Source organism: Eschrichtius robustus, chromosome 19 (genome assembly GCF_028021215.1).
Source record: "Eschrichtius robustus isolate mEscRob2 chromosome 19, mEscRob2.pri, whole genome shotgun sequence".
Lineage (NCBI taxonomy): Eukaryota > Metazoa > Chordata > Mammalia > Artiodactyla > Eschrichtiidae > Eschrichtius > Eschrichtius robustus.
Window position 1 is genome coordinate 19,571,668 of NC_090842.1, and position 17,318 is coordinate 19,588,985.

At 43.0% G+C, this 17,318-nt stretch overlaps 1 protein-coding gene across 3 annotated transcripts in view; it reads right to left on the reverse strand.

Annotated features, from left to right (window-relative positions):
* The window catches only part of CTCF (CCCTC-binding factor), a 49,861-nt gene extending 33,877 nt beyond the window's left edge, over window positions 1–15,984 (reverse strand). Inside the window, exons 1-3 of one of the 3 annotated variants that reach the window (XM_068527446.1) lie at window positions 15,776–15,984; window positions 10,429–10,545; window positions 8,997–9,109 (exon numbers count right to left, since the gene is read on the reverse strand). The gene's annotated coding sequence lies outside the window, so the exon portion shown is untranslated. The remainder of the gene's footprint in view (window positions 1–8,996; window positions 9,110–10,428; window positions 10,546–15,775) is intronic. The other 2 variants (XM_068527444.1, XM_068527445.1) reach the window with 2 other exon arrangements.
* Between the last annotated feature and the right edge of the window lie 1,334 nt (window positions 15,985–17,318).

The window sequence follows — 17,318 nt, forward strand, 5'->3', positions numbered from 1 at the left end:
TAACAAAAATTATTTACCCTTTTGGAACAAAAGTTAGGTTTAAAAAGTCAAATAAAATAACCATTTTACTCTACTATTCCTGAAAATATATACATCATCATCTTATCTGAGAACTTAAGATAACTCAAAGCAAAGTATCATGCTGATTAATACTGAGTACCAGGAAAGTTGCAGACTACCGTAAAGAATGGAGAGGAGCTGAGTGGAAAGGATGACTCAGTCTGAGAAGCAGAAAAACATTAGCGAACATTTACTTCAGGGTGACTGGAAGCGGAAGCAGCCTTTATCTGAAGTAGCACTCACCTACTCAGTCACATGTACACCTTTCTCTTCCCTGTTGTGTGCCATTAACTTTAATAAGAACAGATGGGGCATTTGGGGGAGGGGGGAGAAGTAATTAAAAGGGAAATAAAATTGTATCTCTTTTAAGTAAAAGAGGTTAAGAGCACCCCAGTTTTTAACCCACCTTCTCCCCATTTGTTAATATTAAAAGGTGCAGTGAAAGCAAAACAATGATTCTAACAGCTACTTGAAAATATCTATTTATGGAGAGCTTTGAATCTAGGAAATAAGGAAATACATACATACTAATAAAATATTTGTAATTGCAACATTAATTCAACAATATGGTGAAACAACCATAGGAGGTGAAAGAGTTCTTTTGCTACAAAGAATAAGAAGTGCTAAACCAATAGTAATTCTTTTATCAAAAGGCACCTGATGCTGGGTACACAGAAATGAATTTCCCTTTTAATTACTTGGAAAAAAAAGTCCTAACTGCACAGGGCTTGGTTCTCAGACATCTCCTCAGCTGACAGGGAGACAAAGAGAACAAACAAGAGCTATATAGTGTGTGCTATAACAGAGGTTAACACATACTTCCCACCACCCTGGCAAAAAGGATAGCTTAAGCTGGTGAAGGAGGGCTTTAACGAGAGGAATTGCTAAAGGTGGATCTTAAAGGATAAAATAGACCTTGACAGGCGAACTACAGTAGAGAGGAACATTCTAGCAGAGGAAACAGTAAGTGGGAAAAACTTAAATATGTACGGAATTAGACAAACTTTGTGCAAAAAAAATCAAGTGGAACTGTATTAAACCACCTCATTTATTATTGTGACCTGGTTTCAGAGGTCATGTTCTAGGCCCTCATTAAGGGTACCCTGTTTATTTCACTTATTGGACATTTATATGTGAAACAGAAGACAAAGCTTATCTGGCAGTCAGCATCCTAGTGCCACAGCAGGGATCGGAGGCTGCCTCCCAGGCACGAGCTATCCCTCTCTGCTTTCTACACCCTGAATGACACTTTTCCTGGCATACAGCAACCTAATGCCTCATTTCTCCTTGTTCTCCCAAGGGTGACTATGTTAGAGACCACCAAGTCCCTCCTTGCCCTGCTCCAGGCCCATAATCCTGAAAGCAGCTCAGAGTTAAGACTGTCTTTTAGAGTGCTCCTACAGTGCTTCACCACTGAGAACATGAGAAAGGTTGGGGATGTACAGCCAAGTATCACCTTGAATAAATAACTATGTTATAAAAAGGAATAAATTACACACATACAGTGTAAAATATACAGTACATCTATGGATTGGGGGCAGGTTCTACCTGAGCAGTGGTTCCCAAACCTGGTTGGTGTCAAAATCACCTGGTGAGCTTTAAAATGCACAGATCCCAGAGATTCTGATTCAGTAGGTCTGGGGTGGGACAGCCCTTATTTCAAAAGGTCCCAAGGTAATTCTGATATAGAATGTCTGCTGACTATGGCTTTGAAGTGACTGACCTATTGATAGAACACAACAGTTATGCACCCTAAATGCAAGTCGACATAAATCAAAACCACTCAAATACCCGTAGTTCTCTACTATCAGAATTTTTGGTTCATTCTTTACAACAAAGAATCATTTCGTTTATTTATTTGGAATAATAAAAAAAAAAGCCTTATCTCAAAACTAATATGATTCCCATATAAGCAAATGTATGACTCAAGAAGGAAGTTCTGGGCTTCCCTGGTGGCGCAGTGGTTGAGAGTCTGCCTGCCAATGCAGGGGACACGGGTTCGAGCCCTGGTCTGGGAAGATCCCACATGCCGCGGAGCAACTGGGCCCGTGAGCCACAACTACTGAGACTGCGCGTCTGGAGCCTGTGCTCCGCAACAAGAGAGGCCGCGACAGTGAGAGGCCCGCGCATCGCGATGAAGAGTGGCCCCCGCTCGCCGCAACTGGAGAAAGCCCTCGCACAGAAACGAAGACCCAACACAGCCAAAAATAATAAATAAATAAATTAATTAAACAAAAAAAAAAAAACCAAACCAAAACAAAACAGCATTTAAAAAAAAAAAAAAAAAGAAGGAAGTTCTAAAATTTCACCTCTATTGTGGGTAGCATCAATATCAAAAGATCTCTCTAGATGGTATGGACAAGCTCAACATACAACAAAAGGAAAAAGGGGGAAAGAAAAAGAGAGAAATGGACACACATAATGGAGTGAATTCATGGTTTTACAGTGTGTGTCAGTGACCATGTGGCCACTGCTCCAGGGTCTCTATAACCCAGTACTCACTCCTGAAGGTTACTTTCTAGAAACATTTGGTAAATGGGGTCTCCTATAAGGTCAAGGTTAAATCAGAAGTCAACAGCTTAAACAATGCCTGTACCAAAGGCATAGTAATAGCAATAATAAGTGGCAATATACTGCCTTTGAATAAAGATCAAGAAACACTTAATATGAAAAAAATACAGAGAGACATCCTTAGTGAGTAAATAGTACAGCATAAAATATGAATAATAGTTAAAGTGTTGTTTAACAGAACAAAGAAATCTGAAAAACAGAAAAAGGCTATACACGCATAGGAACACAGAGAAGTTTAAACAAAAAAAGAAACAAAATGCTACTTTGAACTAATGTTAGGTTATAAAAACAAGTAATCTGTCAACTTGGTTACTCCTGAGAAATATGGAAACAAATAGAGGAAAAAAAGAAATATAAAACGTAAAATAGATAGTTAGTGGGAAGCAGCCACAGCACAGGGAGATCAGCTCCGTGCTTTATGACCACCTAGAGGGGCGGGATAGGGAGGGTGGGAGGGAGACACAAGAGGGAAGAGATATGGTAACATATGTATATATATAACTGATTCACTTTGTTATAAAGCAGAAACTAACACACCATTGTAAAGCAATTATACTCCAATAAAGATGTTAAAAATATATATATATAGACAAAAGCTTAATCAAGAAGTTGGGGGGAAATTTATATATTTACAAATACTCAAAAGACAAGACAAAAGAAGAATCAAAGGCCTTGTCCGCCAAGGAGCCGGAAAGAAAAAAATGTATTATATAATAAAATTTACTCCCAACAGGAAACCAAGTCACTACTATTTTATAGTCTCAACATATACCCACAACAAAAAAATTTTAAACAGAAGTAGAAAGCTGTAAGATACAAATAAAACAGAAACACAAGAAATACTAAAAACAATTAGGGTGTCCTCTATTATTAGTTCTGTACCATACTTCCGTGAATGTATAGTATCTTGCACACACCTAACAATTTGTGACAGTGACTATGCTATGCCAGAGTTCTGTAATACCAGAGTTTATCTAAAAAGTAGTAGGCTGGGGGCTTCCCTAGTGGCGCAGTGGTTAAGAATCCGCCTGCCAATGCAGGGGACATGGGTTTGAGCTCTGGTCCAGGAAGGTCCCACATGCCGCGAAGCAACGAAGCCCGTGTGCCACAACTACTGAGCCTGCGCTCTAGAGCCTGTGAGCCACAACAACTGAGCCCACAAGCCACAACTACTGAAGCCCGCGCGCCTAGAGCCCATGCTCCGCAACAAAGTGTAGCCCCCGCTCACCTCAACTAGAGAAAGCCCACGCGCAGCAACGAAGACCCAACGCAGCCAAAAATATAATTAATTAATTAATTTAAAAAAAAAAAAAAAAAAAGAGAATCCGCCTTCTAATACAGGGAACGCGGGTTTGATCCCTGGTCAGGGAACTAAGATGCCACATGCTTCGGGGCAACTAAGCCCATGTGCCACACTACTGAGCCCATGCTCTGGAACTAGAGAGAAGCCCACGTGCCGCAATGAAGATCCCGCGTGCTGCAACTAAGACCCAAAGCAGCCAAAAAAAAAAAAAAAAAAAGATACAGTGGCTCTTCCCCCCTCCATTAGGGTATGTTTTAAACTAGAAAGGCTGCTCTAAGTCAGGGTATAATTCCCCCCCACCTACTGCACACAAAGCATCAAGATATCTATCTGCTCTTTTCTACAAAAGCCCTCACCCATCTAGGACACTTTAGGACTCTATTTCCTCCTTCCTTGTTGGGGAAGCTAGTGTATCACCTACCTCTTTCAAAATAAGAAACACAGGATTTAATTTCAGTGTGAAAAATGCTTAGCGCTGTAGCTATATACTTGATAGGATTCTGAATAGATAAAAGTCTATGCACTCAAATTTACAATTAACTTGGCTCTCATTCAAAATCAATTTACTCTTACTTTAGAAATAATTCAAACCATGGGGAATAAGAAGAGACATGAAGTATTAGAGGCAAACAGCTAAGGCCAACAACAAGGAATAGGTTAGAAAGCTTAACATTCAGCAATAAGGAAGTATTCCAGTGATCTGAGGTAACACAGGGTATCTAACAAGGAAAATGTTCATAACATATAACATGAAAAAAGGTTACAAAAGAGGACACAGGATAGGATTCCAGCTTAGTTTAACAAAACAAAACAAAAAATACAACAAAACTAGACAAACAGCAATTCTGTTGAGATCCCCTACCTTAAGTCAGGCCGACATTATATCTTGCCTGGCCAAGTGCGATGGCCTCCTGACTAGTTTCCCTGCTTTCCCTCTTGCTCCATTACCACCCATATTTTACACAGTGGCCACAGATTTCTAAAATATAAATTCATTATCAGCAAGGAGACTTCCCTTCTGAAACCTCCCATGCTAAAACTCTTAGGCTGAAGTCTAAACCCTTTCACCGGGCCTACAGGGTCCTTCAAGGCCCTATCAGCAGATCTGCATCCAGCCTCATCCACTCTGCTCTAGTCGTTGCTTTCAGTATCCAGAACGTCCTAAGTTTCTTTTCTCTTGCCTCTGGGCCTTTGTACATGCCACTCCCTCTTCTAGAAATATATAAGCAGTTCAACTTTTATGAATTTATCCTACAGATACACTAGTACGTGTGCCCAAAGAGCTGTACGCAAGAAGGATAATTATTGTAGCATCTTTCTCTAACAGCAAAAGATCGAAAACAACTCAAATGTCCGGAACAATGTGTATAGTATGCTACCATTTGTGTTTTTTAAAAAAAAGATACATAAACACATGTTTATATATATGTAGAATTTTCTCTGGAAGGATATATGAAAAATTGGTAATATTTATTACCTCTGGGGAAGAAAACTGAGGGATGAGAGGCAGGGGAAAGTTATTACTTTTCACTATTATCATTTTGTACTGTTTGAAATATTTCCTCTCATGTCCTTGTATTGAATGTGATAGTCACATAATACTTGCACAATTACATGTTGTTTTAAAAACTGTACCACATGTACATGCCCATTTACAAAAGGGGAGGAAAAAACCGAAAGGAAACACACCAAACTATTAATAGTGTTTACCTCTAGGGAAAAAAGTAAGAGGTTCGTTAGGTTCTAGTATAATTCTACAATTGTTAGACTCTACCAAAGAATGAAACTAAACATTACTCGAATGATACAAAAAAAGTTTAAGACCAAATTTAAGTAAGGAAAGTTTTAAGAATTGCCACTGCAACCTCAATTCCCTCTAACACTTGGGCAGATACATGGCTGCCAGTGCCCTCCACCTGCCTGCACTTTTGCAACTGTTCCTGCAAGGCTCTCGAGCCTAGCTTTACTAGGCAAAAATACTTTTATTATTTCTTTATACTTACTGGAAAGCTTCAGTACTACTTCCTATTGTATTGTATTCCTTTTGCCCTTTAAAAATTATACAATACAGATAATAGGAGAAAACTCTGATAAGCAAGAATATGAACTTATACATTTTACATAAACATGCTGGTTTATATCCACAGTCCCCTCCCCATATATACACGTATTTACTCTCACACGAAATCATATTGTGCATACTATTTGATAATCTGCTTTCTTTATGTAGCATATCTCAAATCCCTCTCCATTTCAATATATTTCTAGACATGATAAAATGGTTGCATGACATTCTATTACAGTTGTCCCTGGGTATCCACAGGAAATTGGTTCCAGGACACCTCCCAGTCTGGCCAGATACCCAAATCTGTGGATGCTCAAGTCCCTTATGTATAAAATGGCACAGTATAATGGTCCCTCTTTATCGAAGTTGGTTGAATCTGCAGATACAGAGGACTGTCTGTAAACAGGTGTATCATAATTTAATTAGTCCTCTATTGTTGAATATTGTTACTCCCAAATTTTGATAATTCTGAGAAAAAAAAACCTATTTGCATTATAAAATAACTATGTTATAAAACTACAGAAAACCAAAAAAGTCACCCCAAACCTAACCATCCTCACACTACTAGTTTATTTTGTTTTGACTAGTATTTTGATGCCTATCCATTTAGTCTTTTTTTCCTTGGCATTCATTCATTCAAACAAGCTCTTGCTATATGCCAGGTTATTACTGTTTGAGTTTTTCTTTACTTTTCTTCCATAACAATTTTTTGTACCGTATTTTAATTTTTTTCTTCCAGTTTTACTTAGATGTAATTGATGTATAGCACTGTATAAGTTCAAGGTGTACAGCGTATGATTTGACTTACATATGTCATGAAATATTTACCACAGTAAGTTTAGTGTGGTAAACTTTCATACAAATATAAAATTAAAGAAAAAGAAAAAATTATTTTTCTCCATGATGAGACTCTTAGGATTTACTCTTAACTTTCATATGTAACATACAGCAGTGTTAATTATACTTATCACCTTGCACATATAAGCACCCTAAGTGCTTATGTATCTTATAAATGGAAGTTTGTATCTTTTGACTGCCTTCATCCAATTCCCTGCCTACCCCTCCCCCCACCATGTACTATATTAAAAAACAAAACAAAAAAACAAAAAAAACACAACTTCTCATAAGCATTTTGCTGGTTAATAGTCTTCCCAATCAGCTTTTTTTTAGTGGTTGTCGAACATCACTCCCAACATGGGATTTGATCGATCCTGTTTACTTATCCGTTTGTTACTGCTCAATATATTTTCCGATTAATTTCCTGATAAGTCCCACTTAAGCTCACTTAACTTTTGTACTCTCTGGTGGTCATCACTATTTGATTTAATGCAAAATATATACAATGACCAACTACTGCTAAAGTGTAAAGATCATCGCTTTACCCCTATGTAGCACATTATAGTTAGTTACAAACATATAGCTGACTCTCAAAGAACATGGGGTTTAGGGGAGAGCTGAACTTCCATGTAGTTTAAAATCCAAGTTTAATTTATAGTCAGCCCTCCATATACACCATACCCTCATTAGTGGATTCAGCCAACTGTGGGATGTAGTACCTTAGTATTTACTAGTACCGTAGTATTTACTACGGGGAAAAAAAAAATCTGTGTATAAGTGGACCAAGCAGTTCAAGCCCACATTGTTCAAGGGCCAACTGTACATATTTCCCCCTAACGATACTACTTTTAACTGTCATAAGCCTCCAACAGAGTAGATATGTCATTTTACAAATGGGAAGGAAGGGACAAGGAAGTCACCCTTAATGAACTTGCCACAGCTATCAAGCTGCACGCTGGCTAAGCCTTGGTGCCCTAGTAAGATTAAAATCTAATTTTATGCTTCTTTTGTATTTCCTGATACACCTAGATCAGGGTCTCTCCTCCAGAAAGCCTTTCCCAACACCTTTCACTAACTTCTGTAACTGACCATCCTCCCTGCACCCTGAACACAGTTTTATCAGAGCACTGACAACACTTATTTATAGATCTCTTGCCCCATACTCTACTTAAGACCCTCAGGAAAAGGAACCTTTTCTTACTCATCTTGAAATCCCCAGTACCTAACGCACTCCCTGGCACAAAGTAGAAAGGCAAGTGTTCAAAGGACGGAATGAGCACATTACAAGTGCTCAATAAATAAATAGTGCAGGTATTTAGAGCACATCTAAGTATCTGAGTTGATCCAATTTACATCATTTCAGAGAAAGTCACATTTCAGTATATCTAGAACCAGTTAGGTTCAAATATAAAACCTGTATTCAAAGAGCAGGCATTATCAATACAGAAAATGTAATTCTTAAGTGCCATTTACATTAAGAGCAATACTCTAGTAACAATACTTAGAGATTGTAAAACACACAAAACAGTTAAGAATTGATGCTTTCAAATAATTATTTTAGGAGTCATAAGGTCTATAGCTTAGGATTTAGCCATTTTATTATGACTCTGACTAACCTGAATGGGGGCGGGGGGGCGGGTACAAAAACCAGTATAAATTGTTAATTATGCTCGAGTTAATGTGACATTTGTTTTCAAAATTCTGTTTTATAGAATTTACAGTTTTAGACCTGATTTTGGTCACTGCTGCTGCTTTTCTTTTCAATTATAATTCTTATATCATTGGAATGGTCTTGATGACTTGGTCCAGCCATCTAGAACTGTCTACCAATCTGCACAGAGCTCTTGTGCATGTTGGGCAAGTGTAGGAACATGCATACAAGCAAACAAGCTCCATTTAAGACAATTTAACTTCTATAGTCCACAGTAGATACTACAGGGGACAAAGTAAGGAGCTGGATGGTAGGAGCTGTTACATAGCTCAAAAGTACTGCTTCTCAAATGTTTGCACTGTAGTACCTATACAAATAGGGCTTCCCACTCCCAAGCACTCATGCCCTATTTTGTTGAAGACCTGTGTTATCTTAGACAGTCATAGAGTTCACATTCTTCTCCTAAAATATATATTTGCTTTAACGTAAAAAAATTTGTAATTACTTACCAGTTAAATTACTTAACTCACCGCCCCCTCAGTGAGCACAATTGAAGCTCCAAGAAGATGGGTCATGTTTATCTTGTGGCGTCAAGTACCCCGGAATCATACCACTTTGTACCCTAAGGGTATTCATATCCCAGTTTGAGAACAAGGGATCTAAACAATTAAACTAGTCATAACACTTAAAAGTAACCAAAATGTTCTTACAACCCCATTCCCCAAACTCTTAAGGCTAGTTCTCTCAATAGCTTTTCAAATCAGTATTGTTTCTCTTTTCAGCAGCTCATTAGTATGCACTGTGTGTCAACATTAAAAGAACCTGCAGGGCACAAGTTATTTCTGGAGCGACAGAATACTAGCACATACACCTTGTCCTTCATATCTATCGAGGTACCAAGCTGCCCACTTGGAAAACAGAGAGTTGAAGAAGAGAAGAGCTTTCACTCCTGTTCCCTTCCTCCTCTCTATTTGTCCAGGCACAGCTTGTAAGAAAAATCTTAATAGTCATTTAGATGATTCATTCATATAAGCTTATCTAATCTCAGCATTTGTAACCCTCACTTTTACACTCCTTTTCGCCATTACACGAGTGCAATTAAACTATTTTCACATTTTCTAGGGGATAAGAAAGATGTTTTTCCTGGTAGCCTGAGAAGAGATAATTTTCACACCTAGAACCCTACTTTATTGTTAATGAAATCCCAAAGCCTAGTAGACTCTGACATTTATGAGAGGCCTGTTTCAAGTTCCCTATACTGTTCATTATATTTCATAGCAGAAATTGTAGGCTAAAGTAAATTTTAAGTGACCCTTTCAAATGTTTTTTAAAAAATTATTTATAATGACTGTAACACTACAAAGCAAACATGGGTTATCAGCTTGGTTAAATCAAATTAAGTGAGACAATTTTTATCTAGGATACCAGCTTCCCCAATAATAGGATTCCATCTGTTCCTCATCAAAATTACAAATTGCCACAAGCCATGGACCTTTGAGGTCATTTGCCAAGAGTCAAAATATACATTTTGGAATGTATATTTGGGTTGAATGGAATGTACATTTGGAATGTATTTTGGGTTTCTACAGAAAAGCAGCCACCATATCCTTGTGTCTTTCTATGTACATACTCAGAATAGTACTTGATGCTTTATATACATTCTCATCAACTCCGAGAATAGTCTCTTTAATTGGTATTATTCTCACAAATAAGGACTGTAGGAGTAGAAAGGTTAAGTAATTTGCCCAGTGTCACCCAGCTAGTATACAACAGTGCACGCAGAGTTTCAAATGGAGTACTGCCTGAATATAAAGCTTGTATGCCCTCAATCACCCACTGTCCTGTATCTCCTATACCCAAGAATGATCCAGCAAATCCTCCAACCCCAGGAAGGTCTTATTACTCTTATTTTTAAGACGAAGAAATGGAAACAGCATTTACCTCTCCGTGGCTGCAAAGTCAGTTTGAGCAGGGAAGACAGAACTCAGCTCTCAAGCCTCTGGTCAGCAATCTGTCCACTACTGCATCTTGTTCTTTGGCCCCAGGTCTGTGATCATTCTAAAATAGAAGCACAAATCATTTTATGAACACCAAACACACACAAATGCAGATACAGTATGAAAAGCAAAATGAGGGCAAAAGGAAGACTAATAAAATTGGGAAACAATATACTTGCTAAAACGTCACATTACTAATTGACATGCTGTAAACGTCTATCAAGTCAATAATAAAACCTTCACTTATTTTTTTAAACATTTGCTAAATACATAAAGAACTAAAGATTTCTGATTATCAAAATAGCACCCCATTGTGACCTTGCAACCAAATAATGTAAATACAGTTAAACTACCAAAAAATTAATTCTTATAGATGCAGTAATACTCCTTTAACAGTTTATTTCCTTATCTTCAGCAAGTAGTGGTTTTACTGATTTAGTTTAAACCACAAGTAAAGACTGTATTTTTCATGTAATAAGATAACTATGGGGCTTCCCTGGTGGCGCAGTGGTTGAGAATCTGCCTGCCAATGCAGGGGACACAGGTTCGAGCCCTGGTCTGGGAAGATCCCACATGCCGCGGAGCAGCTGGGCCCGTGAGCCACAACTACTGAGCCTGCGCGTCTGGAGCCTGTGCTCCGCAACAAGAGAGGCCGCGATAGTGAGAGGTCCGCGCACCGCGATGAAGAGTGGCCCCCGCTTGCCACAACCAGAGAAAGCCCTCGCACAGAAACGAAGACCCAACACAGCCATAAATAAATCAAAAAAAAAAAAAAAGATTTACTTTCTTAAAAAAAAAAAAAAAGATAACTATGGGGGGAGATTTCACTACTGACCTTTGAAAATCCTAGAAGCACAGCAATGAAATATCTCCTTTCAGACAAATAATAAAATACTGTTAGGTCATACTGTTACTTGACAATTCTCTCCCTAAAATACAAATAAATGGACTGTCAAGCTTCAGGCAATGGTAGAGTGGTACTTAACTCCATGGTGGGGGGGTGGGGGGGAGAAACTCCCAAATGAAATGAAAGAGCTAAATTTAAGCATTTCCAAAGAATTTGGCATATGAGGTACAATTAAGAGGGAACCCATCTCATAACTAAAGCCCACAAAACTAAACTGATATGATACTTTACCAGATGAAGCTAAAGAAAAGTCTTCTCTGTTGAAAAGGCAATTTATAACAACCTAAGAAGAGAATTAGTGCATTTAGTCCACAAAACACTTTTGTATTGGAGTCCATATATTGTCACTAATATACGTCAAAAGGAATGAAATTTTACGCCCCTGAAAATTGATGGGTGACTAAAAATAAGATCAAGTGTGGAAAAATCACTATTCTTGAGGTATATGTTAGCAGTCTATATGCAGTGCCACATCTTTGCATTCAAATACTAAACACTGAGAAAATGCACAAAGGTACTGCCAGGGAAGATCTGAAGACAACAACTAGAGAAAGTCTGGGGATGTTTAAAAAAAACAAATATGGTATACCAAATCTACACATTTAATTGTGAACCATGGTCTTCAAAGTTATACATTACTTGCCATTATTGTTCTTTCTAAACCTGTACACTCTTTCTCAAAGCATTAAGTTATGACAAATCCTACTTGTTTGAAGAGGGACCTAATTTTTGGCAAAAAAGCCTCTAGTCATCTGAAATCAAGATAGGTAAATAAGTTAGACAAATGGTCAACTAGGTTTCTGGTTTAAAAAAATGAAATAGAGCCTATAAAGTAGTTAATGTAGAGTGAATTTGATGCCAGTAGCATCCCTGAAGCAAAAAACCAGCCTCTAGAGGAACATTCTGCCAGCAGGCACCACTCTGCAAGGCTCTGCCTCAGGGCCCTAGTCAGCCACAGGTGGCTTCTGCCACTCCCAAGGAACTCCCCAAGCCACTCAGAGAAGTCCTTGGTGGGTGCCCTCATTTTTTCTATGTCCTTTAAAGCAAAATCCTAAAGCTCTTAGAATTTGAATGCATATTAAGGATAACTTTTATAGCTCCTAAATTTTAAGTTGGTTGAATGGATCCCTAAAGATAACTTTTACAGCTACTCTTTTTTTTTTTAATTATGTATTTATTTATTTATTTATTTTTGGCTGTGTTGGGTCTTCGTTTCTGTGCGTGGGCTTTCTCTAGTTGTGGCAAGTGGGGGCCACTCTTCATCGCGGTGCGCGGGCCTCTCACTATCGCGGCTTCTCTTGTTGCGGAGCACAAGCTCCAGACGCACAGGCTCAGTAGTTGTGGCTCACGGGCCCAGTTGCTCCACGGCATGTGGGATCTTCCCAGACCAGGGCTCGAACCCGTGTCCCCCGCATTGGCAGGCAGACTCTCAACCACTGCGCCACCAGGGAAGCCCTACAGCTACTCTTAAATAAGCAGTATTTCCCTATGTTTACCAGCTACTCTTAAATAAGCAATATTTTCCTAGGTAGGTAAACATTCCTGTTGTAATCTTCCTCATACTAGTGATTTAAGTTTCCTTGGGTAACCTTATGTCCTCAATTTATTCTCTCTGTAAACTTAGTTTTCCAATAAAAACAAAGGGGACTTCCCTGGTGGTCCAGTGGTTAAGACTCTTAGAAAAAAAAAAAGACTCTGCACTCCCAATGCAGGGGGCACAGGTTTGATCTCTGGGTTCTATCTCTGGTCAGGAAACTAAGATCCCGCATGGTGCACGGCACAGCCAAAACAAACAAACAAAGTATGAATCCCGGCATACAGGAAATCTTAAAGGACAGCAACTCTGTGGACAAGATCTATGCCATTAAAACGACATAAACGGGACTTCCCTGGTGGCGCGGTGGTTAGGAGTCCGCCTGCCAATGCAGGGGACACGGGTTCGAGCTCTGGTCCAGAAAGATCCCACATGCCATGGAGCAACTAAGCCCATGTGTCACAACTACTGAGCCCACACACCTAGAACCTGTGCTCCGCAACAAGAGAAGCCACCACAATGAGAAGCCTGCGCACCACAACGAAGAGTAGCCCTCAGTCACGACAACTAGAGAAAGCCCATGCACAGCAAGGAAGACCCAACACAGCCATACATATACACATACATACATACATACATAAATAGAGTATTTAAAAAAAAAAAAGACATAAACGATGTGTAAGACCAAGAAGCTGATGGCTGTACATGGCACAATTGAAATCAAGAAGCAAAACATGGTCTATGGAGCACAGTGCTACCGGGAAAACAAGCTTTCCTCCTGACTCTACTACAGACCCGCTGGATTTTAACCCGTGTGGACCTTACTTTAATAAGCAAAACATGCCACCTGCCATCCACAATTTCAAAAGGAAAGTAAAACTGAAAATTACAAGAATGCCAAAAATTACAGAAACGGACCAATATATTAGACAATTAAGCGTGGTTCTATTCTCAAGCCTGACACTCCATCAACACTACTGCATTTAGTTACTTAGGGCAACTTTACTATGGAGGAGAGGGAGAAAGAACATTTTTGTAGGGTTCAAAAAAGTAATGTTGAAAACACTCCCCTATGGAGGCATTTGCTGCAGAATTCTACAGATTGAGATTACACACAGTAGACCGGTCAATTTTGCTTAGCACCAGGCTGTTTTAATTTCCTCATAAACTTAACAGAGCCTCCCCACTCCCCCTCCCCGCCCCGCTATTTAATCAAGACTTTCCTCTCTCCAAAGCAACCCCAGTTGATACATCAAGTGCTGCACGATATTGTATTAAGGTACTAGAATATTTGAGGGAAAAGAAGAAACTGGCAATTCGACAGGAAGCTTTTTAATGATGCAAGATAACTTAAGGACAGAATAAATTCAACATACATTCCCTGTTTAACTTCTTTTGCCACCTAAAGGGGACCTGGAATTTTAACTTTCCTATTTGATCTAAACTCAAAGAAAGCAGGAAGACGCTACATATGCGAATGTTTACTTATTGCTGAACTCAGGGCTGCAGGAAGTCAGCTACTAAAAAGTGGTTACATTACGCGTAGATATTTATAAACCAACTGCAACTAGTGACCCAGGATTCAATTACAACATCATCCCTCATATTTCAGCATATGGGCAAATTACCAGTGGAGTCAAGAATAAATTCATTCTGCCCTACTGGCGCTTTAGATCGGGTTGCACAATTCCGGGGCAAAACTGCCTTCGCCTAGCCCTAAAGGCATCAGGTACTAAATACTGTAGTAAGTTAACGTCAGGACGTTTTAAAGCGAGACGGAAACTCAAGAGTTGCCTGAACCAATTTAGCCAGCCCATAATCCCGAATTCAGGAATTTGTCACGTCACTTGAGATCAGAACGAAATTAAGTTTTGATCCCTTTGAGATCTCTTAGCGCACAAAGTCAGGCTCCTATCACTGCAAGGGGAATCCGACCCTGGCTCGAGAAAAACTTGTGGAACTCGTGTCCTTTCCGCCCACCGTGGGGGGGCCGCGCCGGTCGGATCGGGCGAGGAGCCCGGGCGCTAGTTTGGGGGCGCAGCGGGGCCCGGCGGGGGCGGCGAGCGCGCGTCCCCCCGCCCGCTCAGGCGGCGTCGAGGTGCGAGCAGCTCAGCCAGCCTTGCAGAGGGAGCTCTCGGCAGCTCTGGGGTCCCTCTACTCGCAGCCGCAGCAGCGCCGCCTGCGCCACTCGGTGGAGACGGACACCAGCGGCGGCGACGCGCGGACTGGGAGCGACCGCGGAGCAGCCGGGCGGCGGGGGACGCTCGCAAGGCCGCAGGGTAGGTTCCGGGACTGGGCAGGCTGGAGGATGGGCAGCCCGAGAGGCGTCGGCAAGGGCCCGACACCCATACTGCATGGAGACCTGGCTGCGCGCGCGGTGGCTGGGTGTCGACACTTGAGCGAGGCGGGCGCGGAAGCCGGGGAGCGGAGATCGCCTCTCGGCTGAGGCCACCCATGGCGGGAGGGGCGGAGGGCAGAGGGCGGGCCGCGGCCGGGTGATCGGTCGGGCCAAGAGCCGGCCTCGAGGGCAGAGACAAAGGAAGGAAAATGGAGTCGCCAGTGCGCGGGCCTCTGTCGCTGCCACCGCCGGAGGCCTAGCGCGCCGTAGGAGGGAGGCCTAGCGAGCGAGCGGGCGGGCGGGCGGCCGGGCGCGGTGGGGGGGGGGGGGCGGCCGGGCCGCGGCGGCGACGGGCAATGGCGGCGGCCGCGCCGCAGCAGGGACGGTAGAGGGAGACAAACACCCCCCGGCGGCGGCGCTGGCGCCGGGCTACAGCCAGCGCCGACCGGAGCGGCCCCATCGTGACACCTAGAGGCGGCCCGCGAAACCTCCTCCACCCGGGGCCCCCTTACCTCCGCGCCACACCCCCCGCAGCGCTCGCTCCGCCGCCGCTCCACCGCTCCGGCCACCCGGCGTCCCCAGGCAGCTCCACGCACCCGCACCGGCTACCGCCGCCGCCGCTGCCGCCAAAGAAGCAGCTCCGCGCACGGTTTAATCGCTCCACAGACTCGGACACAAAATGGCGGCGGCGCGGTGCAGTGCGCCTGCGTCGGCGCTGCCGGGGCCGCGGGTGCTGATAAGGGAAGGGACGGGTGGGGGGGCCGGTCGGGCGACGAGTGGAGGGCGGGGGAGGAAAGGTGAGGGGAGGGGTTGGCGCAGGGCAGCATGGGAGGCGGCCCCGGGCGCCAACTTTCAAAAGCGGGCGCGATGGCGTCACGGGACGCGCTGCGGGTCGCGTCACGCCGCACGCGCCCTCGACCGGTCGCGCGTGGGTTCTTAGGGAGCCCGACGTCCGGGCTCCCCCTGGGTGGGGCTTCCTGGGCGGAGGCAGTCGCCTCTGGGCGGTCCAGGATCCCGGCCCGGTTGACCTGGTTCCTTAGCTGCAGTCACCCGCTCTGAATCCGTAAGGGAGGGGGTGGGGGGGAGGGTGTTTGGAGGAAGCGCGCGCGGGTCTAGGCGGTGGGGCTGAGGCGGTTCTTGGGTGGGGCCCCGCCTGGGGCCCCGCCCCAGTCTCCGCCCTACCAGGGCCGGACCCGCCCCCCGAGCGCCGCACCGCAGCCCGCCACCGGGTAAGGCCGAGCGGGTCCCTTCTCACTCCCGGCTGCTCAGAAACATTCCAGCGCCTGCGAGCCACGGCGAGCAGGGCTGTCCTTGCCCAGCGGTTTTGGGGGATCTCTCCGCCCTACAAGAGGGCCTCCTAATACCGGGTGTGAGAGAAGAGGGCGAGGGCTTTCTGGTGTGCCCAGGCCATCTCAGCCCGGAGAGGCCAGAAGAAGGCCAGACTTGATGCTTTTACGCGATCATAGCAGTCTTTTGCCAAAAGGACTTTATGTATTTGGAGCGGCGTAATTGTGTATTTTAAAACCTACATTTCTTGTTTTTGCCCGAGAGCTGTTAAGCTCTCTGTGGGCGGGGTCCTTCAGCCCCTCACAGTGCGGTCGCCCCTCCCCCTCCCTGAGATGCACCTGCGGACTCTACCCAACCAGCAGTAAAATTCCCTGAAGACTGATTGGAAGATGTTCTGGTGGCTCAGGGAGGACAGTCTTTGATACTTATGGGAATCTAACTCAGGACTGTATTCTCAACTCCCTTACCTTAGATCACGGAGAACAAACTGACCCATCAAGTGGGCAGCTTCTGCTCCATTGAGCTGATTGTTCCATTATGAGAATGTTAGCCCAATGTTGACAGATATTTTGTTTTTTTCTTTTTAAAGGAAATCTGGGGGGGGGGGGTTGTGTAACATCTCCAGGTGTTGGCAACTAAGTCAGATGTTTTAAAACTGCATGAGCTGATTAAGCCGCACGTGCGGGCTGTCAGTTGATAAGACCTCTGACTTGGAGGAAAGAGTGAAGAGAAGTTCCAAGGCCAAATCCTAGGCACTCCAGCATTTAG